This window comes from Lutra lutra, chromosome 10 (assembly GCF_902655055.1).
Source record: "Lutra lutra chromosome 10, mLutLut1.2, whole genome shotgun sequence".
NCBI lineage: Eukaryota > Metazoa > Chordata > Mammalia > Carnivora > Mustelidae > Lutra > Lutra lutra.
The window spans coordinates 20,645,983-20,673,961 of NC_062287.1; the positions used below are offsets into that span (position 1 = coordinate 20,645,983).

Here is a 27,979-nt window from a genome sequence, read left to right on the forward strand (position 1 = left end):
GTTGTGACTGGGCTGGGGGCTGGGAGGCTCGGGCGGGACCGGGTCTCGTGGCAGCCCTGCCCCCTGCCGGCAGATTGTTGAACTGCAGCTCTGTGACTTCCTTTGGGGACGTCCGCAGGTGCTCCTCAGGGCTGGCTGAAAAGATAATCAGAAGCTGAACTAAACGTTGGGGAGGTGTGGCGTTGGGGGAGCGAGTAGCAGAGAGACTAGAGGGAAGGATACTATGAAGGAGATATGCTTACTTCTAACCGTAAGACCTGGGGATGGCGAAGCCGGGTACTTGAGAGGTATCGAGGGTGGTGGAGGTAGAGACTTGGAGTTGTCTCTTCAGTTGTACAAACCAGAAACCACGGTCACTTTCTTGACCCCTCTTCATCTTCTTTTCCATTTGCTTGGCTCCCCACTACCCATGAATCACAAAACCCAGAAAACTGGGGTGGAGGTAGCCGGAGGGTTCTTGCAACATACTGTTGGCCGTTGACTGGTTGTTGGAACCCCAGTAAAGCTGTGCCTCAGTTTCAGGGCTGACTAGGGCTGGGCCACACTCCCAGGGCCTTGAGAGGAAATGCTCCCTTATGGTTTGCCTCACCCCAGGGCTGGCCAGCTCCGCTTGCTATCTGTGGATGAAGGGGTGGGACCAGATGATTTCCAAGTCTTCTTTCAGTGTGAATATTATCTAATCCATGACTCTGTGTCCCAGAATGTGGGGATCTACAACCTACTTTCCAGGGAAGCTCCAAGAAGCCCAGCTACTCTCCTAGGATATTCCCATCATCCTTCATGACTGGCTCAAATGACATCTTCTTCAAAGTGATGCCCCACCTGACTGTTTTAGCCAGAGATAGGCGGTCCTCCTTTTAATACATTACAGACAGATGAGCATATATTGATAGATATATTAATCACACCATAATAATTAGTTGTATTTACTTATATATCAACGCCATCTCCTCGAATTTAAAATCTTTGAACTCTACAGATGAGCGCACAGGTAAGGTGCTGGTAAGATTCATGGTCATTCTCAATACTTACCTACTCCTCTTTTCCTGCTTTCCCAACCCAGTGCCTGAAACAAAATAGGTTCTGAATAAGCATTTGTTCAGTGACTGAGACAATGAATAAACAAATCAATAAAGTGGCACAAAATGACGAAGGTTTGATTGTACGGTTTACCTAGAGACCTGAGTGTGGCCCCAACTTTCTGCTTCTCTCCGTCTCTCTTCCTTATTCTTCAACTACTCCACGACAGTTCTATCGAGCCTACTTCCTGACTCTCTCCAAAGCCAGCTGCTGCTTCTCAGATGTAGACTCTAGAATCAGAAACAGCATTTCAGCTAGTCATGGGAAACTAGCTGACCCCAATCTCTCCATCTGGTCCCCCCCCCCCCCCCCGCAAAGACGATGGAGCACAGTAGTAGTAGTTAAAGGTACAGATACCTAAGCTACACTGCACTGGTTTAATCCTGGCTTCTTCATTTAGCTGAGTGGCCCTGGGCAAGTGTCTTAATCTCTCTGTGCTCAGTTTCCTTGTCCATAAACTGGAGCGAACAGAATCTATTTCATAGGGTTGTTGTGAGGATAAAAAACCTGCTGATACACAGAAAGCCCTTGAAACAGTGCCTGGTTATGTGGATGGCATTAGCTAATTCAACAAGCAATACCAATTATTTTTTTTAAAGATTTTATTTATTAATTTGACAGAGAGAAATCACAAGTAGGCAGAGAGGCAGGCAGAGAGAGAGGAGGAAGCAGGCTCCCTGCTGAGCAGAAAGCCCGATGTGGGGCTTGAACCCAGGACCTGGGATCATGACCTGAGCCGAAGGCAGTGGCTTAACCCACTGAGCCACCCAGGCGCCCCAGCAATACCAATTATTAACAAAACGCAAAGGAATTTCATAGAACTGAAGGCAAACACCTGAAGAAGAGGCTGTCCCAAGAGATCCTTCGAAAGGCAAGGAGGAAGCTTAGGGATGAAAGAGCAAAGCATTTCCACAAGGGACCTATGCAAACACGCAAAGAAGGATTTCACTGGTTAGGGAAGCAAGAAAAGCAAACTACTTACTTCTTTGCACCTGCAGAAACCGAGCTAGCATTTTTTTTTTTTTCCAGCAGAATCAGAAGTATCAATGGGTCGAACCCAAAGTTCCAAAATGTATGGCAGCTCCTTGGCCTTTGAGATCTTCAGGGACATGTTTGCTTCTGAAAACTCCCCTGCCTGGCTCCCCTTCCCTCCTCAGCCCCACTCCTGCTATCCTCTTCCTCTGACACTTCCGGCTCCACCCATAAGGAAGTGCCTTTGGCTTCCCCAACTGAAGTTATTCTCCTCTTACCTGTAGGTCTTCACACATGAGAGCGTCCTTTCCCCTGCTAGTTCTCCTGACCTTTTAGGGGTCAGATCCTCTGGGAAACCTTCCTCATCCCCTAGACTGGCCAAAGCACCCCAACCTGAGCTCCATAGCACCATGACTTTCCTGTCACGCTTCTTGTATTAGTCTGTTCCAGCTGCTATAGCAAAATACCACAGACTAGGTGACTTAAACAACAGAAACTCATTTTCTTACAGTTCTGGAGGCTGGCAAGTCCCAAATCAAGTGTCAGCAGGGTTGGCTTCTGGTGCCATGTCTCCTCCTGGCTTGCAGATGGCTACCTTCTCACAGCATCCTCACATGGTCTCCTATCAGAGTGTGCATGGAGAGAGAGAGAGAGAGAGAGAGAGCGCGAGAGAGAGATCTGGTGTTTCTTCCTCTTCTTAGAAGGACACCAGTCCTGTCAGAATATAAACTTTAAGGAAACAGAATTCAGTCCATAGCGCACTCCATTAGAACTGTTAAGTTCCATGAGGGAAGGGCCTTATCTACTGTTTATTTATCTATTTCTTAGCTTAGCTCTCACCCCATGTCCTTGTGATTCTCAGCAACGTCTACAGGACCTATTCATCGCAAGCACTCAATGGATATTTGTTGAGTGAAGGAATGAAAAAGTTCGTCAATTACTGGTAATGACAGTCGGAGCTTTAGAAACATAGGCGTTTAGGCGTGCCTGGGTGGCTCAGCTGCTTAAGGGTCTGCCTTCAGATCAGGTCACGATCTCAAGGTCCTGAGATCGAGCCCAGCATTGGGCTCCCTGCTCAGTGGAGAGTCTGTTTCTCCGTCTTCCTCTGCCCCTCCACCCCCTTGTGTTGTCTCTCAAACAAATAAATTAAATCTTAAAAAAGAAAGAAAGAAAGAAAGAAAGAAAGAAAGAAAGAAAGAAAGAAAGAAAGGAAAAGAGAGAAACACAGACATTCAGCTTTGGTCTAGTTGAGACCTCAGCTGGAGGATCCCTGCTAGTTAGTGGCAGGATGAGGACTAGAAGTCAGATTCTCCACAGTCCTTCTACTCTGAGTCCAGTACTCTTTTTACCTGGAAAAAGAATAATCAAGAAGCTTTATAAAACTGGTGATTCTTTTTAAATCCTTGCCTGGAGTTTCAAAGAAGAGGTCTTTCATTGGCAAGCAGAAATTCCCCTTCACTTTGTCTCTCCTGCCACACTGGCAGGCTTCCTCTTGTCCCGCTTATACGTTAGAGCATTTGAAATGCCTTTCCTTCTTCCCCTCAGTCTGGTCAGTGGTTGCAGAACTTGGTCTGGGTTTGGCCAGGGATTTCCTTACCACAGGTTTTGATTCTAAACGGACAACCCAGGGTGTGTGGCTCTTTGAATTCCTGCTTCTCTGCTAATGGATTTTGTTAACTGTTTGTCATTTGCTTATGCAAATCTACCTCTTCCTGCATTAAAATGAACCCAATTATAAAGTGAAATTTCACAATTAAACCACTTAGTGAAGGACATTAAGCGACCAGAAGGAATTGATTTGTAAAAATTTCAGCGATAATTACAAAATGTTTCTGAAATGTGACTAAGTTCTAGGTTTTTCTTTAAACAAACATATGTACGTGCACATTTTCGTATATATATATATACTGCACAGACACACGCACATATTTTCACACACCTGGTTTCCATCTTCTCACCATGGGACTTGTTCTTGCTCCTTCTCTGGGTCTAAATTTTCCCCAAATAGAGGAAATTCCACCAGCCATCAGATCATGTCTGCAAAGTTCTTGGAACCCTTCCAAAAGAAATGGCCACTGGGCTGAGGAACGTGGGGTGGGCAGGAAAACAGAAGAAGGTGTAATGGTTTTAATAAAGTCTCTTTGGCACCTGGGTGATTGATTGATATATTTTGGCATTTGCTTCCCAGCTCTGATGTAATCAATAGCAGTTATAGACCGAGGAGCAGGAAAGGGTGAGGATGTGGGATGGGACAGTATTGATTGCTTTTTACAGGAACAAGCCTGGCGTGCTGAGTGCAGGGCACAGACCACTGGAAACTGGACCTCGCTGTACAAGGGAGAGGTCATCTTTCGTTATATTCATCCAGGCAAGGAGGCGTGGAGTCCAGAATCTTGGAGATGGATAAGGATCACTGAAGGAGCCAGTCATATTCACTTTCTTCATGGCACCCACGATCAGAAGGTGGAAGCCACAGTCTCCCAGGCTGGAACGGGGATGGATGGGAAGGTTCTATATGGATGAGGGGGTGATGATATGCTTATGGTTCCAGGCTACATCTATAGACAAAAATGAATCCAACTCACCTGGTAGCATCCTGCCCCCTCAGGCAATATAATGTAGAGGGGACTTTAGAACAGACTCTGGGGCCTGATTGCCTGGGTTCAAAGCCTAACCCTGCCACTCAGTGTGTGACCCTGCACAGGTTAATTAAGACTTCTGGACCTTGATTCCCCTATCAGAAAAATGGTGATAATAACAGAACTCATTTCCTACGATTGCTGTGACAGTTATAAGTCTCAGAAGAGTCCTGGCATTCAGTAAATGATATGTACATATGGTTATTATCTGGTATTGGTGGATACCTGACTTGACATCCCCGATTTCTGGGTGGAAACTTAAGAGTACAAGTTTCTCTAATCAAACAGGGTCATCACAACATTTGCTTTCTGCTGTTGAGAACACAGGGCTTAGGACCCAGCATCTGTTAAATAATTCTCTTGGCACATCAATCCATTAGCTGCAGGATTTCTCAACCCTTTTTAGATTAACTTTTTTTTCCCTAAAAGCTTTTAAAAAATAAGACCAGCTCCAGATACAGAGGAATAAGGCTATATTGGATTAGTCATGATAGCTTCAGTGCCCAAGAAGTCCGACCAAAGTGCATATTTATTCATTCAACAAACACCTAACTCTCCCTATGTGCAAGACAGTTTCTCCTTATATGATGCTTTCCATTTGTGAACCAGAACTTCAGATGTGTAATCACCCCTCTGCAATGTCGTGATAAGTAGCTTTTGTGTAATGGATATCCGTCTGTCTAGAACAATGTGCTCAAAACAGAAAATGGTTTGTTTTAAAGAAAACATTTGCCGCTTAACATTTTTGTTGAAAACACATTCATTTTTGAAGTACAGTTTTATTTTCTCTTATTGTCATCATTGAATTTTCAGTGTTTAGAAATTCATTTTAGCGCATGATATGACTTCGGGGCTTCTTTTCTTCTCAGTTGTAGAAGTGACTACTGTAACCACTAGAAGTCGGCAGACTGGCCAGCGGGTGCTCAGGGACCCAGGCTGAGGTGTTCTATGACAGACTCCTGAAAGGTTAGAACTGGAAAAGACCCTAGAGATCCTCTACTTCATCTCCTTCATTTTCAAGATGAGCCCAGAGAGGTGTAATGACTTTCAGAGTCTGAACTGAAACCCGAGTCTCTTGGCTCCAAGCTCGGTGCTGTTGTGCGTACCCTGAGCTTTTTGGTGATACCCTCCCAGCTCTACGTTAAGCCCTTTTTGGCTTTTTAGGCCCTTTCCAAATCCCTTTCTGTTCTCAGGTTGTATATTAGGCTAAGTTGTTATCTGGCAGTTCAGTTTCAGTCAATGAAGATGCCTGAATCCTGCTTGGCGCCAAGCATCGTCCAGGATAGGAAGAAAGGTCCAGGATACAGAAGTAGGATGTGGACCCCGACAAGGAGATTGTAGCAGATGGTATTATGGCCCCCAATTATTTGCTGCCTCTCCCTATGACAGGATTATGCTTATCTTTGCCATTGACATCAGACTTCATCATGTGACTTACTTGGCCAACAAAAATGAAGCAGGAGTGATCATGTCACTTTTGAGCAGAGGCTTTCGAGAACATTTTGTGGTCCCACACACATTTTTCTCTTTTCTGTCTGCCAGGAGAATAGCACGTCCAGAATAAGACCCACATAAAGAGAAGAGAAGACATGAAGTGGGGCCAGAGCCACAGCCAACATATAACATGATGAGAGATAAACCTTTGTGTGGTGAGTGACTGAGATTTTGTTGTTTATCCTGCAGCGTAACTCGCATAAGCTGCTGACTAGAGAGAGGACCACAGAGTAGCTGGAGAAACAGCTTATTTCCAACTGAATCACAGGGTTTTGGGTGCTTAGCTGGATGCAGACACAGGTGACTCAGAAGTAGGCCAAAAGAGGAAAGAAGTAACTCTTCCGAGAAGAGACGTCAGGAAGGACTTTCTAGAAGAGGCGATAGCTTAGAAGAGTTTTAAAGGTTGAAGAGTAGTTCACCTTGTTAGGGACTTGGGAGGTTTGTTTGTTCTAATTGGAGAGACCAGCATGCTCAAACCTGAAATAGGATGTTTGAGAATTGCCTGTAATGTCCACAACTGTCGGTCAAGATCAGATTTCTCAATCCTTGAAGCCTATTGACTACCCACTACCGTGTCACATCTCCAGAGGGTATATGCAGACACTTACAGAAAAATGCATCCTTTATTTCAGCCAGAACTTTGGCTCCAAATTATTTTCTGATCTTGTATCTTAAGAAGCCACAAGCTGGACTGCCTGTGAGCCATAGAGACTTTTTCAAAAGTGTAATTTTCAATTTAATCAAATAATACTTATACACAGTTTAGAAGTCAGCAGTTGCTTTGCCTCAGCCCTTCACATTCCCAAGTCCCACTCCCCAAGTCAGTTAACTTCAACTCTTTCAACTCATTTCTCATTTGTGAGTGTTGCCATACTTTTAAATACTATGCTTATACTGCTATTTCTTGATTTACGAATTTTAGAAATTTTGTACTGACTGTCTCCCATGGTGGATGAGACCTTAGTTTCTCCCACACCTTTCTCCCCCAATAACATCCCCGCCCTTCCCCTCCTTCTATCTCTCCAACATAAACATTTTTTGTTAGGTTGATATTTAGTGTTTATATACTAACGACTATGCAAATATTATTTACTCTTGAGTCAAGTAGTACACTGTGATCATATATTCTCTTTTGTACAATTCTTTGTTTTTCCTGGAGTTGATAATTGCTACTTTTTTAATTGATTTGATTCCCAAATGTACTTATAATTATTTTTTTTCAAATGGTTCAACAACTCAACTGCATGCCTGTTAATACTATGTTTCCTACATTCCAACCCATCTGCTCCATTTTTCCCTTTACAGTTATCCCTCCAAGAACCTTCTGTTTTTCTGCTCCAATATGGATTGGCTGCTCTCAGAATTGGAATACTGCAAAACTGTTATTCTGAGGCTTCCCTTTACCATCATTCTGAATATTTCCTTTATTGCCTTCTTATGTTGGCGTCCCTATTTCCTGAATTCCCTGTCTTTGTTATCACATTATCATCAAACTAAATTGCTAAATTCCATTCTTTTCTCTTTTTTAAAAGATTTTATTTTTAAGCAATCTCTACACCTAATGTGGGACTCAAATTTACAGTCCTAGGGTCAAGAGTCTCATGCTGTATGGACTGAGTGAGTCTGGCACCCCTCTGCAATAACTTCTTAAGAAAGAATACTTTAGAGGTAGTTAGTTGCCTTGTGTCATTGACTACCTGAAAATATCTCTATACTGCTCTGATGTGTGATTGATAATTTATTTGGGTATAGAATTCTAGATTAAAAAATATTTTCTTTCAGAATTTGGCAGGCCTTTCTCTGTTATCTTTTAACATCTGATGTTGCTTTTGGAGAAGTTTAATATTCTCATTCTTGTTTCCTTTACCTGGTTCTTTTTCTCCTTGGGAAATTGTAAGAAATTTATTTATCCCTCACAATTGAAAATTACGATAACTGGCTAGGTTAGTGCAATATGCAGCATGTCAGTCTTATAAAATCACAATGATGATGGTGGTAGCTTTTGTAGATATCTTTTTTCATTCTTTGTGCTGGGCTAATTAGGAGATTAATGTCCTTTATTTCTCTCCTGTTATTAATCTCTCTCTCTTTTGTTTCACTCTTTGGAAGTCTTCCTCAACTTCGTCTGCTAAATCTTAGGAGTTTTTAAAAAAAAATGTTGATTATATGTTTAATTTCAGAGAAGCTTTTTTCATTTTTTCCCTTTTTTATTGTAATCCCTTCTTGTTTCATAATATAAGCTTTCCTCTATCTTCTTGAATTGATGTTACTGTTCTTTTTGAACTTTTTGATTCCTCCTTGCAAAATCTCTATCACCTCAGATTTTTTTCCCCTGTTTATTTCAGTCTCCCTTTATCAAGTTTGAGTCTTTTTTTTTTTTAAAGTATCTACTGATTCTTGACTGCTTATTTATATTTAATGAAGAGACACTGAAAGTTGATTTTGGAAATTTGTTGTGTAAATAGCTTCACATGAGTGACCAGGTAGAAAGTGAGTCTTTTTATTGAGGGAACTTCAAATATCAGTAACTGAAGTTCTCTCTGGTGTCGTTCAGTTCTTCAAAGAAGAATCTTCCAATCTATTGGTCATCAGTGACGAGGAGTTTCCAGCAAGTCCAGAGAGGACTAACAGTCACACAGTTCAGCATGCAGATCTTCCCTTACTTCATTCACCCTCCACCCATACTTGGTGTTCCCAAGTCCAATATTGTTCTTATTCAGTTCCTCCAGAGAAGGAGGACAGAAGAATATGGCTGACAGGCTGCGTGGGGAGAGCGGGGATTCCTTTTTAAAAAGACTTCCTACCAGGAGCCCCTGTCCAGCCAGGTATCTGCCCTCAGGGCCATGGGACTTAGTGCCTCTGAGGGTTGAACATTTTGGGGCTCTCCAGAGTAGATTTAACCCACTGTTTTATTTATTTTTTTTCTTTTCTTTTCTTTGTTTCATTTTCATTCTTTTTTTTTTTAAATTTTTCCGCTTTCATTCTTGTGCTTGGTTAATACCTTTGTTGTTTCTAGAAGTTGGACTGATGATCCACAGACTTCTGTGGGGTGATAGCCACTAAGCTATAGAAGATGGGTAGGTAACTGGGTATCATTTTGGGTCTCACAGTTCCCTGGGCTCTCCTCAGTTTCCCTTGTAGGCTCCTCTCCTTTGTGTTATCCCTTAAGTATTAGTGTTCCTCAGGCTTCTGCCTCACAGAGACTCATCCTATTAGCATAAGCTGAAGATTAGGGGCAGGTCCAAGGTCAGTTCTGTGGCCACTTTCTCTGAGCCCACATCCTAGTTTTGGCTCCTGAACTAGAGAGGAAGAAGAGACAACAGAGAATGTAGGGCTGGCATTTGCCAGCTCCTCAAGGACCCTGGGCCTTACCTCCTTTGGTTTTATCTCTGTGTCCGTCTGGACTTAAGATGGTGTTTCTTGACCCCAAACAGGAGGGACTCCTAGTCTGGCCCAATTTTACCAGTCCCATGGGAAGGCAGAGATGTAGAGAACACCCCCTTTTCCTGGTCCACTTCTGTCACTGATTCCAAAATTAGTCAGGCACCATTCTAGCTAATGGAATTATCTTATGAGTAGAGCAGACTGGATCCTACCCAGATCTTATAATCTAGTCCCAGGAAAGATAATAATACCAGCCAAAGAAACATACTGCACTGCATAGTACAGGCGTCCCGTTGGGTCTCTGCTGACCTCTTGTTTCTTGGGCCTGGAGCAGGAAGGGTAAAGGAGCTCATGGGTGAGGCAGGAAGCTCTTGAGGAGATGACTAGCACATGAGACGTCATTTCATGTCTCCACATCATTTTGCACATGTTGTTTCCACCTACGTTGACTTTAATCTCTTGTCATCCTGGCAAATTCTATTTTGTTCTTTTAAACTGTTCAGGAATCCCTTCCCTTGCGAAGTCTTTCTGACCCACCCACCCAGCATCAGTCACACACGGTGCCCTGCCCCTCCCTCCTATATGGAGTCAACAGCTTCCTGAGTTCCTGCTTCAGGTGCTGAAGGCACAATATGAGTGAGACCCTGTGAGCCGTGTGTGGGGATGCACCAGCTTGACTTGAGTCCCAGCTCTCCCACATCCTACCTCCGGCCTTGGGCAAGTGAATTAACCTTTCTGAGCCTCAATCTTCTTATCCGTAAAATGAGGATAATAAAATGAACCATGAAATGTTATGGTGGTTGTGCAATGACTGGAAAGTGCCCAACGGGAACCTGGCATTGGCACTCAGATGGGCTCCTTCCCTTTCTCTTTTCAAGGAGCTTCCAGTCTAATGAGGGGAGAATGGCAGGCAAAGAGACACAGCGATTTGTCACAGGTGCTGTGACAATGGATACAGACTGCTTCTCTGTATTTCTTGCTACACTGAGAGCTCCTTGAGAGCAGGGCCACGTGATTCTGTGCCCCCGTCACCTAGCACAGTGCCTGACACACACACTAGCTGCCCCATACAAGTTTCAGTCGATGAAATGGGAATGGCTCCTGCCTCTGTCTGATCCTGGTTTGATCACAGTTAGAACTAATGCCCAGCATTGTCTTTTTTTTTTTTTTTAACCCCCAGCTGTTCCTTTCTCAAAGAAGGGGAAATTACAGTTTATCAGCCATCTGGGACAAAAATCTTCTCTCTTCACTAGAGACTAATTTTTCTAAGCCTTATCAAAGTTTGGGGCATGAGCAAACCTCACCCCTCTTGGATGTTGGGAATGAGTGGACACCAGAGATGAGGGACAGACAACTCGTCCATTACCCTCCTGTGGGACCAGCCTCCCTCAGCTTTCTTCTATCTTAGCATGCAGATATCCAGACCTCCACCAGCTTATTCATCCTCTTCAAATGAGTCTGTCTCCCAAGAACCAAACATTTTCTCTCCCTGGCCCTGACTCTAAACGAAACGACTCAGCCCACAGACAGTTTTATGGTCCCTCGCCTTCCATTCCTCTGGTTGAGCCCTCACACTGGTGAGCGCCCAGCCCAGGCTCTGATTTATACAGCTCTCCCAGGCCCCTGTTGGATTCGGAGTCTGGAACAATAAGACAGGGCTATCCATCACCCCTCTGCTCAGATCTCCCCAGATTCATTGGGAAGGAAGGAAGGGTGGGTGGCAGTGAAGACAGCCTCAGGGGTCCTGCCCAGAGAGCATTTGTCACACTGATCGAATGTGTAAGGTGGGAATGGGGTGGGCGAGTGAAGGCTTTTTATCTCACCCAAGCCTACCCTGTATACATCAGGGATAGAGCAGAGTGGGGACGGGGTAAGAACACACATGGGGGAGGAATGGGAAGGGAATTTGAGCTCAGAAGTCTGATAGGGACTACGGATGCCACCTCCACTCACCTCCTCCAACTCCAAGTGCAGCAACCACTGGTCGGACTAGGTTTGAGCCTCTCCAGCTTCTCCATTCTCTTTGTGCCACATGGTGCCCCAGCACCTGGCACGGTGCCTGGCACGTAGTAGGCATGCAAGAAAGATAGGCTTGCTGCTTGACTAAGCCTTCCTCTCCTCCTTACTCACCTACCAGCTCTCAACGTCAAGGGCCTATTACACTCGTCCACCCACTGTCTCTGTGCTTGTCTGGATGTGTGGCTGTGCGTCCTATGGGGACATCTGTGATGAGCGTGTATGCTGCACACATGTCCATGTGAGTCCATGGATGAGGAAGAACTTTCCGAGAGTCAGGGTTCTTGAATTCCACAGTGGGTGACCCAAGGGAAGCCATGACTCTGTGAAGAATTTGATTATTTATGCCTGGGGCTGGAAGAGGTGCCACTCTGCCAAGGGAGAAGGAAATGAATGGGTGGGGTAACCTCCCCCAAAGACCTTCTGTGGTTTTTTTCCCTTTTATTTCTTTATTTGACACAGAGAGAGAGAGAGTGCACAAGCAGGAGGAAAGACAGAGGGAGAGGGAGAAGCAGGCTCCCCACTGACCAGGGAGCCCAATGTGGGGCTTGATTCCAGGACCCTGGGATCATGATCTGAGCTGAAGGCAGACATTTAACCAACTGAGTCCCCCAGGTGCCCCTGTCTTCTGTGCTTTCTGATCCCTGGTCAGCCAGGGCAGAAAGGGGATTATTATGTGGTTATCATCTGTAAACAACTTGAAATAGTGCTTGCTCCCAGGAACCCTACCCTTTGGACTTGGGGATCATTTCCTAGGAAACAAATCATGGTGGGGGTAGGGGCCAGAGGTTTGAGATCAGGGTCTCCCTCTGCCACTGTGCACAGGGAAGCCTCCAACGCCTTGTATGTACCACCTTGGGCGGTGTGCAAAGACCCCAGGGAGAGCATTTTGGTTATCAGGAAACTAGAGTCTTTGTTCAGAGCCAGGAAAAGAAAATCCAACACCCAAATCTAGGAGCTGAAGAAAAGAGAATTCAAGGGCTATGGCACTGTGATGCGCTATAGTGGCTTTGTTGTATCTTTTGGTTTTAGAGCTGCTGAAGCAATAACACGTAATGGCCTGAGCATTGCTGCCTCCCCGCGCCTGGGAAGTGGGATGACCTGAGGAGAAGCCAAGGGTGGCTAATGAGTCATTAAGAGTCTTTATCAAATTAGGATTATAATCCATCTCAACATGCGGAGGAAAATGTTTCAAATTATCTACTTTCTTAATTGCAACTCAAAGATTTGGCAGGAAATTATCATGAGAGATAACGTCTGGAAATTGATGGATTGTGCTGCTCTGTGCCTAAGCTTCCATGACTGCTGTCGCTGGAGAATTCACCCACACATACTTCCATGATTCTTGTACACACAAACACTCCTGCTCTACATACCGGTTTAGACAGACAGACAGATACACACATGCACACAGGCACACACAGTTACGTCTGAGCACAAGAGATCAAGCCATCAGCATTTATTAGGCAATCCACATAGGCTGAGGTGGCTACAAATGCTTAGAAATTGGGAAGGTAAGATACCAAAAAAAAAAAATAAAAAATAGTCCTTGCATTTAAGATTTCCAAATCTGGTTGGGGAGCTAATGCATAAATATTTGAAGTCTAAGAACATGTACAAATGTACAAAGCAGTATTCAGGTGCATACTACTGTAGTGGAGATGGGAGCCCACAGATTCAGCAGGACTTGAGTATCCTGAATTAAGCCAAGTTTCTGGAATGGATGAGTTTTGACTTGAGTGTTGATGTTCCCACTGTGCATTGTGATCACAGCCAATGGGGACGCAGGCAGAAGAAGGCATGCTGAGTCTGTCGAGAGGACCTGTGGCCAAGAAGTGACACAGTTTGTTTGCAAAATCACCAGGGAAGGGTGGAGCTGGATGACGAACCCTGGTTTGGTTAGACAATGCAAGCTGACTCTTACTTGCCCCATTAAAGGCAGGAGAGATTTGAGCTTGACCTTATCCTTCCTACTCCTGCCCGGTCTCAGTGTCTCTGCCTGTAGAACAGAGTGATCTGAAGACAGAGTTCGGCTTTCCTGCATCTCCCTTGGTCGCTGCAAACCTGAGATCTCTGAGTTCAGGGATTTTTGCTTTACTCATCTCTCTAGCCCAAGTACCTCGCAGGTGCCTGGCCAGCCTAGTCGCTGGACGGGAGTCCACAGGCTGGTATATTTCTAGAGGCTATCAGTGTACACATGCTGAATGAGTGAGCCAGAGAGGGAACACATGTAGGAGATTGTGAATGTCGATGTCTATGAGGAAGCAGGGCAGCAGAGTGGTTCCGAGTGTGGGTCCTGGAGGCAGCCTGCCTGAGTCCACACACTTGTTACTTGGTGACAAGTTCCTCCCCTTATTTCAGTCTCATGCAGACACCATGGGAATGTGATTCAGCAGTGAGCACTCAGCTTGGAGTCTGGCACTGGGCAAGTCATCAATACATATTAGCTTCTATTATTGTTGGCACTTTGTTTTGTTCTTCTGGCTAAGCAAACCATGCTCCTCATGCTGGTTACGTTGGGTATCTTCTTCCTTCATTTGGTCACTCTTTCTCACCCTCCCCCTGCAGTGTGGTAAGACAGGACTGGCTTCTGCAGGCAGTGTGGCCTCCCCCCTTTCCAGGGTTGTTCTCAGCTCTCCAAGCCCTGCAGTCTGGCTGCTGTAAGTCTGGCTGCCAGAATGAAGTTGGGAGCGTGGCCTTGCAGAATGCCCAGCTCAGGGAGGCTTAGAGGTTGGACACAGCATCAGAGGCCACATATGCGGGTAGGGTTTATCCTTGGAGATGGGGAGGAGATGGTCCAGAGTATGAGCAGAAAGAGGCAGGGCAGTTCTGCGAGAGGAGGTGATGACAAGGTGGTAAGAACGGGAACAGAGCCGAGGGTGAGCGTGGTGATGGCAGGGGATGACAACTGTGCGCGTGATGAGGTGGCTGATGAGATGGGGGATGAGGCAGTAGAAGTGTTCAAGGGGAAGACCTCTTAGTTTTGGAGAAAACAGACATTTCAAAAGGCCACAGAACTCTGCGGGTGGAGGAAAGGTGGCCCTAGCACCTTCCACAGTCTGAGGGAGGAGGCGCTGGGTGTCCTGCTGGCCTCCCCCCACTCTATCACCCCTCAGCCGCTCGTGTGTGGTGCTTCTGGGAAGCAGAGTAGATTGAAGAGCTGGTGAGCCAGAGTGATCCGTGATAAATGGTCAAGACCGCAGCATCCAAACATGGGTTATACCAAGACAAAAAAGGAAGCCCAGAGGAGAAGCTTCAATAACAATAGAATGCAAGTCACATAGTAATTTAAAATTTTTTGGCAGTCCCATTAAAAGAAACAGAAAAAGTAAAAATAAAAGAAACAGGTGAAAATATTTTTAACAGTCTATCCTAATTTTAATTCAATGTATCCAAAATAGTATCAACTCAACATCTGATACATATAAAATAATTATTAATGAAATATTTTACATTCTTTTTTTTTTTTTTTTTTTTTTTTACACTAAGTCTTCTAAATCCGTGATTACACTTGCGGCACATCTCAATTTGGACCGGCTGCATTTCAAGTGCTTAGCAGCTACTTGTGGCTAGTGGCCACTGTGAGTTGGGCGGCACAGGTTTGTGCTTTACTTTGTCAAATTTCTGTGACCAAACCCTTGGGATGCCATTTCCCACAAGTGGTTCTTTTTAGAAATCATCATAGCATTTTATAGTCTAAATAATCTCTTTCTCATTTTTGTCACCACAGTGGCTTTGGTACTGGACCCCTTGCTAGAAACTGTAAAGAGCTGCCCAATGGCTTAAAACACTTCTCTTTCCTTTCCTGCTTCCCACAGAGCCTCTCATCTGGAGTTGGAGCTGGGGAGCTCCCTTGAGAGAGAGGGTGAAAAGTGAGTGTGTGTGTGGGGGGGTGGGGGGCAGTGCTTGAAGAAACTTCCCATATGTACATCACTACCATGAGAAAGATGGGTTTGTTTGTTTGTTTGTTTGTTTGTTTGAAAGGCTTTGGGGACTATATTGCTCCTATATTAGAGAAGCCAGTTAGAGACACGACCCAATTAATTGCCTATCATGTGCCCAGAGGACAAGTTGCATCCCCCATGCTCCAGAGGGTGGGAGTGAAATGGGGGAACGGAAAGGCTCTTTCCGGGTCAAAAAAGTGAATCAGATATGGGCAAGGAGCCTACACATCCCAACTTCCAGCTCCGAGCAGAATCCTGGAGCCCCACCTTTTAGCAGATGCATTCTCACATCATGCAGGCCCCTCGGCCTGTCTCTAAGGGGTGTGCCTTGATGCATTTCATCAGGGACAGACTCTTCCTCACTTGGCCCTCTCGCCCTCCCCCCCAATACCACAGGCCCTTCTGGTTTCAGGGTCAGGAAGGAGGCCTTAGGAGAAGAGTAAGCACCCCCTTCCTCCCTTTCCTTGCTCCCATTATCTGTGTTTCCAGGCCTCAGAGCCTGTCACAGCATTCTCAGTAAACAGTATCTCCCTTCCTCAGGCCAATTAAATAAGCACTATAATAAAGGCACAGGCAAGTGCGCTGAGGCCCTGGGTAAGGGCTATTAAATCTAATGGCTCCATTTGTTAGAGGGCCTCCCATGTGCCGGGGACTGTGCTGAGCTCTGCCTTCATTATTTTATCTAATCTCCATGGGCTCGTGAGCTGGATACTATTATCATCCTCATTTCTTAAAGGCAGAAGCTGAGGCTTGGAGGGTATCCGTGACTTCCCAGATATCTGGCTATCTTGTGACAGAGTGAAGATTCCAGCCAGTTCCATGTGACTCCAAAGCTGGCGTTCTCTGCCGGGGGTGGGGGGGTGGGTGGGGGGGGGCAAAGACCTTCTGAAGAGAGGTAGTATTTCAGCTTAAGTCTTAACAGCCCATGAGATCTTGGTGGGTAGGGAAGGAGGGAATTAAAAATCAAGGCTGAGGAAAGAGTGTGAGCGGGCACAGGGAGGGCTGAGAGGGCACTGATTGTCCCCGCCTCCATGAGCACCAGGGCTAGCTGGAATGGAAGTGTCCAGAGCTCTCCATTACAGTGGGGCTTTCTTCTTTTTAATTGATAAACTTTATATTTTCAGGGCAATTTTTGGTTCACAGCAAAATGAGCAGAAAGGACAGAGATTTCCCACGTACTTCCTGTCCCCCTCTTCCTTGTACCATGCATAGCCTCCCCCAGTATCAACATCCCCTACCAGTGTGGAATATTTGTTATAAAGAACTAACTTATATCCATGCATCATTACCCATAGCCCATAATTTACATGAAGATTCAGTCTTGGTGCTGTACGTCCTGTGGATTTGGACAAATGCATGCGGACATGTATCCACCATTATGGTATCCTAGTGTACTTCGCTGCCCTAAAAACCTTCTGTGCTCTGCCTTTTCACCCCTCCCCTGCCCCACAACCCCGGCGACCCCTGATCCTTTTACGTCTCTGTAGTTTTGCTTTTTATGGAATGTCACATAGTTGGAATCATACATTAGACAGCCTTTTCAGATTGACTTCTTTCACCGAGTGATATGCATTTAAGGTTCCACCATGTCTTCTTCTGGCTTGGTAGCTCATTACTTTTTAGTGCTGAATAATTCTCCGTTATCTGGACATACCATAGTTTAGTTATCCACTCACCTACTGAAGGACATTTTGGTTGCTTGCAAGATCTGGTAATTATGAATAAAGCTGCTGGAAACATCTGTGTGCAGGTTCTTGTGGGGGCGTAAGTTTTAAATTCATTTGGGTAAATACCAAGGAGTACAATTGCTGGATCATACGGTAAGAGTATGTTATGTTTTGTAAGAAACTGCTGCAGTGTCTTCCAAAGTAGCTCTATCATTTTGTATTCCCACCAGCAATGAATGAGAGTTCCTCCTGCTCCACGTTCTCACCAACATTTGGTGTTGTTGGTGTTTTGGGCTTTGGCCATTCTAATAGGCATTAGTGATACTTTATTCTTTTATTCTGCAGTTCCCTAATGACAAATGATGCTGAGAATTGTTTTATGTGCTTACTTGCTGTCTCTGTATCTTCTTTGGTGAGTTGTCTGTTCAGATCTTTTGCCCATTTTAAAATTGGGTTGTTCATTTACTTAATGTTGAATTTTATGAGTTCTTTATATTTTTTTGGATAACAGGCCTTTATCAGATGTGTCTTTTGTAAATATTTTTTCCCATTTTGCTGCTTGTCTTCTCATTCTCCTCATACAGCAGCTTTTAAAACAGATTCCTAGGCCCTTATCCAGATCAACTTTCTCCAAGAATTTGAAACCAGGAATCCATAAAGGTTCTCATGCAGGAAGTCCATGGGCTAACACTGGGATCCACTGAAGGTGATGATGGGGAGGTGAAGGAAGGGATACAGATAAGCCTGGAAGGTAGATCAGGGCCAGATAAGGAGGTGGAACTTGAATGCTATGCTAAAGAATGTGGCATTTGGGGCGCCTAGGTGGCTCAGTGGGTTAAAGCTTCTGCCTTCAGCTCAGGTCATGATCTCAGGGTCCTGGGATTGAGCCCCACATTGGGCTCTCTGCTTAGTGGGGAGCCTGTTTCCCCCTTTCTCTCTGCCTGCCTCTCTGCCTACTTGTGATCTCTGTCTGTCAAATAAATAAAATTTTAAAAAAATCTTTAAAAAAAGAATGTGGCATTCAAGTCCCTTCTTTTAATTATGAGGTCCAATAAACATTTTAGGCTAAATCTTATAGACGATGGTTTCTTGAGGGGATACCAAGTTGTGATCCAACCTTTGTTTTAGGAAGAACACTCTGGTGATAGAGTATAGGAAGTACTGGGGATATTGGTAGCATTAGACCCAATTAGGGAATCATCAAAATATTCATATTCCAGGTGACTGGTGATAAGTCACTCAACTGGGCTGCGGCAGTGATGGAGAAATAAGTCCCATTCAATTTGACTTACAGGTATCTTTTTAATATTTTTGTGACTAAGCACTAGATCGAGGTTCTAAGGATTCTAAGATGAAATAGGTATTATTCCCATCCTCAAAAAACTCACAATCAAGATTCACCAAAAATAATTAACCTGAGAATAGAGGGAACTGGTTGGAACTGAGTTGTGTACCCCTGCCCCCGCACCACCCAATCAGGCCAAGATTCACATGTTGAAGCTCTAACTCCCACCGTGACTATATTTGGAGATAGGGGCTTTAAGGAGGTAATGAAAGTTAATTGAAGAGGGGGTCCCGAATCCAGTAGGAATGGTGCACTTAAAAGAAGAGAAAGACATCAGAAATTGCTCTCTCCCTCTGGCCATATAAGGACACACCAAGAAGGTGCCATTGCAAGCCAGGAAGAGAAGTCTCACCAGGAACCAGTCCTTGCAGCACCTTGACCTTGGACTTCCAGTCTCCAGAATGGTGAGAAAATAAACGTCTGTTGTTCGGGCCATCTGTCCTGTGGAACTTTGTTATGGTGGCCTGAGCAGACTAATACAGACAAGTTTAAATTTTATTCACAGGCTGATAATGACAGGACTCAGGCCATTGACTGTAGATGTCCGCAGGTCAGAGGGGACAATCTGGGCTGGTGTGAATTGCTTATCCTAAAAACAAATCATTTGTGGACAGAGTGAGAAAAGGGCCCAGAACCAAGCTGTTGGGACGCCAACATTTAAGAGTGATGACGGGGTTTCGGAGGAACTCCTGTTTGGTCACAATGTTGATGTGCTGGTGACTTACATGACATGTGTGCCCCTCTCCATCCTCTTCATCCTCAGAAGGATGATGGGGGAAAGACTGTAGAGTATGTGAAGTGCATTCTATAGACTTAATTTCCACTCTGTCCCTTCGCGACTCGCTGACAGAGCCAACATTTAGATATGGAACTCTTGGAATTTGACGTGTTGTTCAGTCACGTGTTCAGTAAGTATTCACTAGCCCGGGTCGTCTGTTGGATTCTTGTATTATTACCATTTAATGTTTTATGTAATGGTGTTTTGCCTTCTTCAGCTAGAAAGAAAGCTCCTTGAGGACAGGAACTGTAATTTGAATTTCTTTGCTTCTGTTCTTTATCCTTACCTTGGGCACACAGCTGAATTTCCAGTGCGTGCAGGACGGCCATTTGCTTTGAGTGATTATGGGAAGGATGGTTACTTTTAGGTAATCATTTTTTAAGCTTTTGCAAATTACAAATGTAGTTAAAGCAAGATACATTTATTTTAAATTGCAATGTACAGTTTAAGGCATCAAAAGGGCATTAGTAGGAATCATGGTATTTTAAAAGACTCCAAAAATTAACAGCTCATGGCAATGGATCTCCTGTATCAAGAAAGAGTTGGGCACAGAACTAGATTTCAGGAAATGAGGGGTGTGACAAGTGTGACTCAGTGATGCATGGCTGTTGCCTGCAGTCCTATTTATGGCTCACTGACACCTCTCTGATGGGGTTAAGTATTTGCATTCAGCCCGATTCTCCCCTCTGACTCTGCAGGTTACAGCAACTCACTAGGAGCCCTGAGAAAGAGAAAAAACCTTCCCTCCAGGGGTCTTGGGCAGGGGCAAATGGATCTCCCCTCCCCCTCCTGCATCCGAAGAGGGCTTCCCTCTGAGAGTTTATGGCAGCCTGACCTCCAGCCTCTGGGTTGGAGAATCTGGCTGCTTCTGTACTACATAAAAAGGGCAAGTGCATTCATTATTATTATATTATTATACAATGTATAATATATAATAGCGATTATGCTGTCAGCAGCCAGAGTCTCTGACCACAGATCAGAGGCTGGGGTGACATAAATCCACCTAGTGAAGTCTTTGGAGGTTCCACGTGAAGGTGAGAGCATTCAACTCCATCTATAAAGGGGGCTCTCAGTGAAGACTTTCTTCCACAAGCAACTTTGGAGGTTGAATTTTGGGGGGGACTGGGGAGATCTGGACAAAGAGCACCTAGTGTATCTGGAATAGGATGCAGAAAAGGTCTCAGCTGCCTCCTCGGAGCCATGGAATGCTACTAGCTCTCATCTGTGCTCGGGATGGAGCCAGATGAAGAGCGACCCAGAGGCCTGCAAAGAGGGAAGGGGCAGCCTTCAACTTCTTGGGTCAGATTCTTTACTGAAAACCTGGCCTGCTTGGGTTTCACTTTCTGCTTTCCTTGCTCACATCAGTGTCTTTGTCTAGGCTTTATCCAGGCCCCCTGCCTGCTCTGGGGTCAGAGGATCAATCGCTGTCTGACTGTGGCTTAACCAGCTCCTCTATGGGGAGCAAGGAGCTAATGTCAAGGGGGAAGAGGTTTTCTTTTCCCTTTATGCTGAGGGCCATGTGCTAAGTTGTGGAAGCAAGCAAGCCTGCATCTGTAGGTGGCTGGGTGCCTACGCCTGGCACTTAGTAGGACTGTAATGTTTTGGGGATGAAAGAAAGCACATGTATGACCGTGCAAGCTTGCACTGGTCTTCTTAGAGGGCACCGGTGTGAATTTCCTCCCTGAAGTAGAAGGAAGCCACCCTAGCAGGCCCAGGCTGAAACAGCCCCGCTGGTCGCTCCCTTTATATTACACCACCGACCCCCAGAACTCTAGGACTTTTAAAAATGAAAATAGCAGTGGCTTAGAATAGGCTTGCCAGGCATTTGCAAAGAGGTGATTTACTGACAAAGCCTCTACACCCTTTTATCTCCCCTGCTGCCCCACCCCATTACAGTCTCCCCCTCGGTGAGCCAAACGCCCCAGGAAGCCCACAGCAGAAAAAGCTCTTGAGAATAGGAATAACTAACCAGAGTGTCATCTGAGCACCTTTTCTGGGGCCAGGGTAATGAGAATTATTCAAATGCAATCATAAAAATGAGGCCATCAGGCAGGAATGGGGTGGGGGTGGGGGGGAGAAGGAGTGGTGGTGGAGGGAAGGATTCCTCGCCAGCTTTAAGTTTCATGATTTCGGGGGATTTCTCTCGGGGTGCACGGGATTTCCCCTCCTCGCCATCCCCCGAGCCCAGGAGGTGGTGCCGGTCGGCCTCGGTGGTGTGCCGAGAGGACGTGGCGTGGGGGTTGTGTGGGTGTCCCCAGTTCCGAGTGGGTCCGCCGCGTCCCTCGGTCCGCGGAGAGCTCGCCGTCCGCCGCTTCCTCTCCAGCGCCGTTCTGCCTCCCGCCAGCAGGAGCGGGCCCGCGTCGACGTCTCAGAAAAGCCTCCAGTAGAGGGAGACACTCCAGCTGCGGCTCCGACTTGGAAGCGCCGGGCCGGGAGTGGGTGGGGGCGAGGGGGGTGGGGAGAGAGGGGGAGTGGGGCGAGGGGAGGTGTGTGAAGGGGGGGGGGGGCTCCGGGGGGCGGGTCCCTGTGCCGCTGACGTCCCGAGCAGTGCTGGGAAGTATAGGCTGTGTTGTCACGCCGGTGTCAGTCTGATGAAGATTGGCATCAGGTAAGCTGTCATTCATTTCCATGTCAGAGACGCTTTTGCAGGCGGCGGCGGCGCGGCGGCGGCGGCGGCGGCTGCTGCTGCTGCGGGCGGCTGCCTCAGAGCGCGTGTGTTTTATTCCAGTTCCCAAGCCAGAGTATTATTCATTGCGACAGGGCAAGGAGGAGAGAGGGAGAGAGGGAGGCAGCAGGGAGGAGAGAGAGGGAGGCAGCAGGGAGGAGGGAGGCAGGGAGCAGAGAGGGACGGCGGGAGCGTGCAGAGAGAAGCTGGGGAAGCGCCGGGAGAGCGCGGAGCGAAGCAGCGCGAGTGGCGCCGAGGCCGGGGAAGGAGGCGGCCGGAGCCGCGCGGCCCGCCAGAGCCCCGGCCCGGCCCGCGCGCAGCCCCGCCGCCGCCGCCGCCGCCGCCGCCTCGCCCGGCTCGGGCCCGTGGCCGGGCGCGCATTGTCCGCGGGTGCGAGGAGCGGGGCTGCGTACTCGGACGGCCGCGGGCCCGAGACACCGTAGCGGGCGGGCGGGGAGCGGTGCGCCGCGAGCGCCGGGGGGCCCGAGAGTAGGGACAGGCGCGCGGGCCGGAGCCCGGCTGCAGAAGGCTCGGGGCTGGGCGCTCCGCGGGCGAGACTGGGAACCGCGGGCCGGCTCTACGTTCGCCTGCTCCCGGCTTCGGGCGCCCTTTGGGCGGGCGCTTGCTTGGCGCCACCGGCCTGGAGCTGCCTTATGGGCGGCTGCGAGCAGGGGCAGCCCCAGCCTCAGGCCGGGTGACCCGAACGGAGGAGCCGCGGCCGCGTCCCGCCCGGCCTAGGGAGCCAGGGCGAGTGGGATTTTGCAGGCGGATCGGTGGGGACAGCGGAACTCAAGCTCTGGGTTAGGGCAACCCGGCTCCCAGGGGCCACGCTCAGAGACCCTCGCCCCGGGAGGAGCGATTTGTAGAGTAACTGGCTTTCCGCGGACTGTTGGGAGTCTTTGGCGAGGTCGGGGAGGCGTAGGGGCCCAAGGCGAGGTTTGGGAATCGGGAGCCCTCCTGGCCCGAGAACAAGGACACGAGTTCGTAAAAGGGGGGACGGAAAGCGCCCAAGAGCCGTGAGCTGGGGGGATGGGGCAGAGTCCCGAGTCTGCCGCGCAAAGTTTGCGTTTCTTTCGGGTTGGGCGAGCGGGGCTCTCCTGACTCCCGAACCCGAGGAAGAAACGAGCGAAGCGGGAGGTCTTTTCCGGGGGCTCTGGGCGAGAGAGCCCAGGGTTCTTGAGCGGTGGGGACACGGGCTAGGAATGGCAGTGGGGCGGGGTGGGGGGGAGGTTTGCTGGTGGTAGTGCAGCGGCCCTGAATTAGGGCTGGGCTTTAGGGCCGCGCTAGAGTTTGGGTTGTAGGATTCAGGCTGTTTTCAGAAGCGGGACTGAAGGGCTGCTGAGTAGCTTAGGGATCGGATCTACACCCCTGGCCAGAGCAGGGGGCTGGAGGTAGGAGCTGGGGGCCTGGGGTTACATCTGAAGCTGGACTCGGCGGAACGGGTGATGGTTTTAGTATTTTGCCACGGGATCGCGGCTTTTTATTGGGATTGAGGTTATTGAAATTTGGGGAGGGTCGCGCGAGCGGGTCCCCATGCTCCGTGGGCGGAAAAACATCTAGGCAGGCGATGAGAGTAGTTGATCCGGGCCATGGCAGGCAAGCCCCGAATTTCTGCTGCTTCTCCCCGAAAGTGGATCTGGAGCAGAGGACTTGAGGCGCGCAGGACCCGGTGCTAGGAGAAAGATTCCAGGAAGCGGACAAATCGACAGGGCAGCCTCGCAGGACTCGGAGTGGATCCGAGGACCGACCTTGGTGGTTCTGCGGGCTCTGAAAGCCACTTCGGGGGCTGCGGGCACAGCGCGGCGGGCGGGTACGGATGGCCCGCAGGGACCGAGGCCTGCTCAGGGGGCGCTAGCTGCGCGGTGCCGCATCGCGCCCGGGGAGTCCGGGCTGCGGCCGCGGGCAGGGCGGGCTCGAACTCCAGCGTCCTGGTCGGAGCCGCCGGCTCTAGACCCGCAGGCGCTGCCTGTGCTTCTATCGCCGGCGGTGGGGCCGGGAGCCCACAAGCCAGGCGGCCTGTGTGCTCAGCCTGGGAGACGGGGGCGCTCTGGGTCTTCTGCCCTCACCCCCACTTGTCTCGGGACTTCTCTAGCGTGTTGACTTTTCGGATTTCGAGTGCTCTCCAACTGGTGGAAGCCAAAAGCTTCACATTTTAGGCAGATCTAGGCGACCCTCCCTTCTCCAAAGCTGAGGAAATGATGGTGTTCAAACACACGATATATTACGCAAAGCCCTAGCCCCTAACCCTCTCTCCACCCTGTCATTCCGGCCTTCCAGAGGCCTCACAGCCTTAGAGAGAGGGAAGGGCGCCTCCTGTCCCTGGACTCGTGGTCTCCCACTGGAGCTGCACACCGCAACCACACTCTATCCTCATGGCTCAGGCCTAGCTCGGCTGGTGGGAGAGAAGTCCCGACCGGGGAGGGAGGCTATCCCTCTGGCCAACTAGGGAAGCGAAGTGTGGAAGTGTCTGTTCGAGAGGAAGATTTGAAATTTCCTTTTTGCAATCGTGAGCCCACGGTCCCAGCCTTCCGCACCCCTCGCACCCCTCGCACCCCTCGCTCAGGCAGCCAGTCGGCGCTTCCGGGACTCAGAAGACGCTAGACCCACGAGTGGCCGCCGGGGCCCAGGGCCTCGATACTGCCCAGCGGGCGGTGGAGCTCCAAGGCTATTTTTTTGCAGGCTCGGCATTCGTGAGCTCTCCCGCCGGGAGCGGGAGGGCGGGAGGGAGCCATGACCCCACGGAGACTCCCCAGTCACCGCCTCCCCTTTGTGAGCGTGAAAGGCATGAAAGCCCAGAGAAAGAGAAGCTGCACAGAATAAGGGGCAGGGGGTTACTGGAGGGAGATGGGCCCAGCCACCGCTCACAGTAAAAGGCCTCGTGCAAATTGCACTGAAGGGTACCCAACTTGAGACTGGCTGTTTTATGATCCTTTCTGAGAGTTTACTGCGCCATGCTTTTAAGTCTGTAGATTGCTTTAAGTTAATGAAAGTGCTGCTTTCAAAAGGGGCTTTTATGTGCGGTGGTGGCAAGGCCAGTACCTCCCCTTTACTCTTCCAAAATGGGTCTGTTTAAAAAGAAGGAGGCTCCTGGAGTTCCCACATGGACAGAGCTTGGGGGAGGACGCCATGTGACAATGAGAAGTAATAAAAAATCAATGTCCGAGTAATTCAGAAAGAGGAGTTTACTTCTTTCCCAGTCCAGGGTCACCTGTGCCGTCTGATACTGCCTTTTGGACTTCCACTGAGTCTGACTTTAAGTGCCCCTTACACCCTGTCTCAGCACAGCTTTATGTAGGCCTGACCCTGTTCAATTAAACTCCAACTGGATTTCAGGATTTCAACTGGCTGCCAATTCAAGCTGCAACTAAAATATTTACTTGTGGCTAGGGGGGAGGGGCTTTGCCTTGCATTTAGTAAGACAGATGTCAGGGAGAAAGGCTGGGAACCTTGAGAAGAAACATGGAAGGCTATTTTTCAGCGCTTTCCCCTTTTTCAATCTCTTTGGCACAAAAGGTGAGAGGACAAGGTTTTTGACTAGGTCCTAACACAGAAACTGCAGTGGGGCTGGGCTGTGGCTTTGACCGCATGTCATAACCATTTAAACTGTGGTTAGTTGTTCAAAGCTCAAAGCTTCTCCAAGCTGGGTTTCATTAACTCTACACCAGTTGCCTGGAAGTTCAGTAGCAATAAATTGTATAAACACATTTGAAGTAAGTTAGTGATGAAATAAGGAGAATTACTGTCTTGTGAGTGGAGAATCCTGAATTCATGGAGTTTTAACTTAACTGGAAACATACCTTCTCTCCCTTGGCCTTGATGTTTATGGGTGCACCAGAGTGTGTGTTAAATTTCTGTCTGCCATGTCCATCTTCAACCTGGGACTGTAACTCATTAGGGACCAAGGCATGCCTAGAAAGCAAAAGGCTGGGTTTTAAAGGGGGCTCCATTAGCCTGGTTTAGAAACCAAACCAAACCCATCAACCTGACTTCCTTACCCTGGGAGAATGCGACATAAACAGCCGCAGAGCAGGCCAAATTAGATTTTTAAACGTTAGCGGCTTAATAATACTGTGTTGTTAGCAATTGAATTTGTTTTTATTAAAGAAACAACCTATAAAATTTATAGGATTCCAACATGTTGCAAGATTTCCTTGCTATTTATTTAGTGCCCCGCCCCCGAAATTCTATCTCCAATTTCAGACTTTTGTTCCTGATTTATTTAATTTAAAGCACATTTTCTAAATTAGTTCGGGGAAGGTGAGAAATGCTGTTATAAGTTTTCCTTTTTCTGATGCTGTGTGGCACAAGGACTGCGACGCTGCCGGATATATATAAATGTGTGATGCAATTGCGCGCGGAGCCAAGTGTCTGGATCACACGAGATGCAGATCGGAGTACGGAGAGGGCGAAGCAATGCCACGGAGGAAAAGTAGAGGAAGTTATACGGAAAATGAAATCATCGTGAGCCACCGGCAGCCTTGGTTCTAGCCAACACACCATGCTTTGTATAAAAACACTTCACATGCGATCTGTGACTTCTTGAAGATTGAATTATATTGAGAAGCAGAATTCAGAGGGAGTAGCTGCCCTGGCTGGGTTCTGGCCAGGCTGCATGGCCAGGCTTGTTGCGATGGGGATCTGCTAATTTAATTAAATCTAATACCTGGTGGGAAAGGGAGGAAGGAGATAATCAAGGTTGGCAGGTCAGCATGCTGAGCTAGTGTTTAAGCCGAAATTGGGGGGGGGGGGTGGCGGTTTTCTGCTTTGTTACTGTCTGGCTGCATGACTCCTGTGGCGGGTCACCTAGCTTCTGGATCACGGTTTCTTCATCTGTAAAGTGGAATGTATCACAGGAATCCCTTGTTAGGCCAGGAGGGGCGAATCTGAATGATTCCCTGACTCCCACCGTGGGTGTGCTCTAAATCATAAAGGAAAGGAAGAGAGGCTTCTGAGCAGCAGTCACATTCTTCCCTGTGTTTTCCTTCCCTGCCTGATCCAGAGCCTTTCCCCAAAACTCTCAGGAGTTCTGAGACTGAGGGCGAAAGGGCCGATCGCCCGCCTTTCTTTACATCCTAGAATTTGAAAATCCCATTGCAATCCCCAAGCCCACCTGCACTTCATCAGGAGGGACAGTTAAGTTGGGGGAACGAGCAGGGCTTCTCCCCGGTGGTGCTACCTGAAAGAGCTTCCAAGCATCCGATAAAACACAGAATCTGACTTATTGGACATCCAGCCCCTTCCCTTTGTGCCAGCGGAAAGAAGAGGCCTGAGCTTGGACTGGTGTGTGACATCTGGTCAGGCTGGGGGGATGGGCGCTGGTCCGGAGCTAGCCGCAGCTTGAACCTCACTTAGCAGTCTCCATGCTGGCAGATCAAAGCAGATTCTGGGCCAGAAAGCCCAAGAAGTTACACCCAGCACTTACACAAAAGTGTATCCTCACTTGGAGTCTCCTCCTCTTCTCATGCCTGATATTTCAATGCTAGCCTTGATACTGGAGACGTGGCTCCAGTGGAATGCCTGCCTTTAATTCTCCCTCGTCCGTGGGGACGTCTTGGGGCAATTTTTTCCTCCACACATCCTCCTCCAGTGGTCTTGAGCAACACCATCGTCTCCGTTCTGATTGGGGGTGAGAGCAGGAAGACGCAGGGTGGAAGTAGAGGGAGCAACAGTTTCGCTAAGGAAAAGCGCACGAGTTGGAAGTCCTTCTCCCAGAGCTGGAGCTTTCGCTCCTTCCAGATCCCCCAGGAGTAAGGGAGGAGCAAGCCCTCGGGCAGCTCAGGAAGAGCTCGCCACTGCAAACGTGCTGTCTTCAGGGGGATCTGCTGTTTGGTTTGGATGCCTCACCGCAGGCCCTGCCTGACTGGGTTTCTAATTACAAGAAGGCCCTTTCTGCTAAGACCTATCTCACTAAAAACACATCCCTGTGTGTAACAAGAAACCCTAAACCAGGCAGGATATTTTAAAACTGAAGCAATGAAGATTAGATTAAGTCTCC

General features: G+C 48.0%; 1 protein-coding gene across 4 annotated transcripts in view; it reads left to right on the top strand.

Annotated features, from left to right (window-relative positions):
* Positions 1–6,319: 6,319 nt before the first annotated feature.
* The window catches only part of PKNOX2 (PBX/knotted 1 homeobox 2), a 271,533-nt gene continuing 249,873 nt past the window's right edge, over positions 6,320–27,979 (top strand). For 3 of the 4 annotated variants that reach the window (XM_047691811.1, XM_047691815.1, XM_047691816.1), the window contains exon 1: positions 21,853–21,927. The gene's annotated coding sequence lies outside the window, so the exon portion shown is untranslated. Of the gene's footprint in view, positions 6,341–21,852; positions 21,928–27,979 lie in introns of those variants that run through there. The other variant, XM_047691812.1, reaches the window with a different exon arrangement.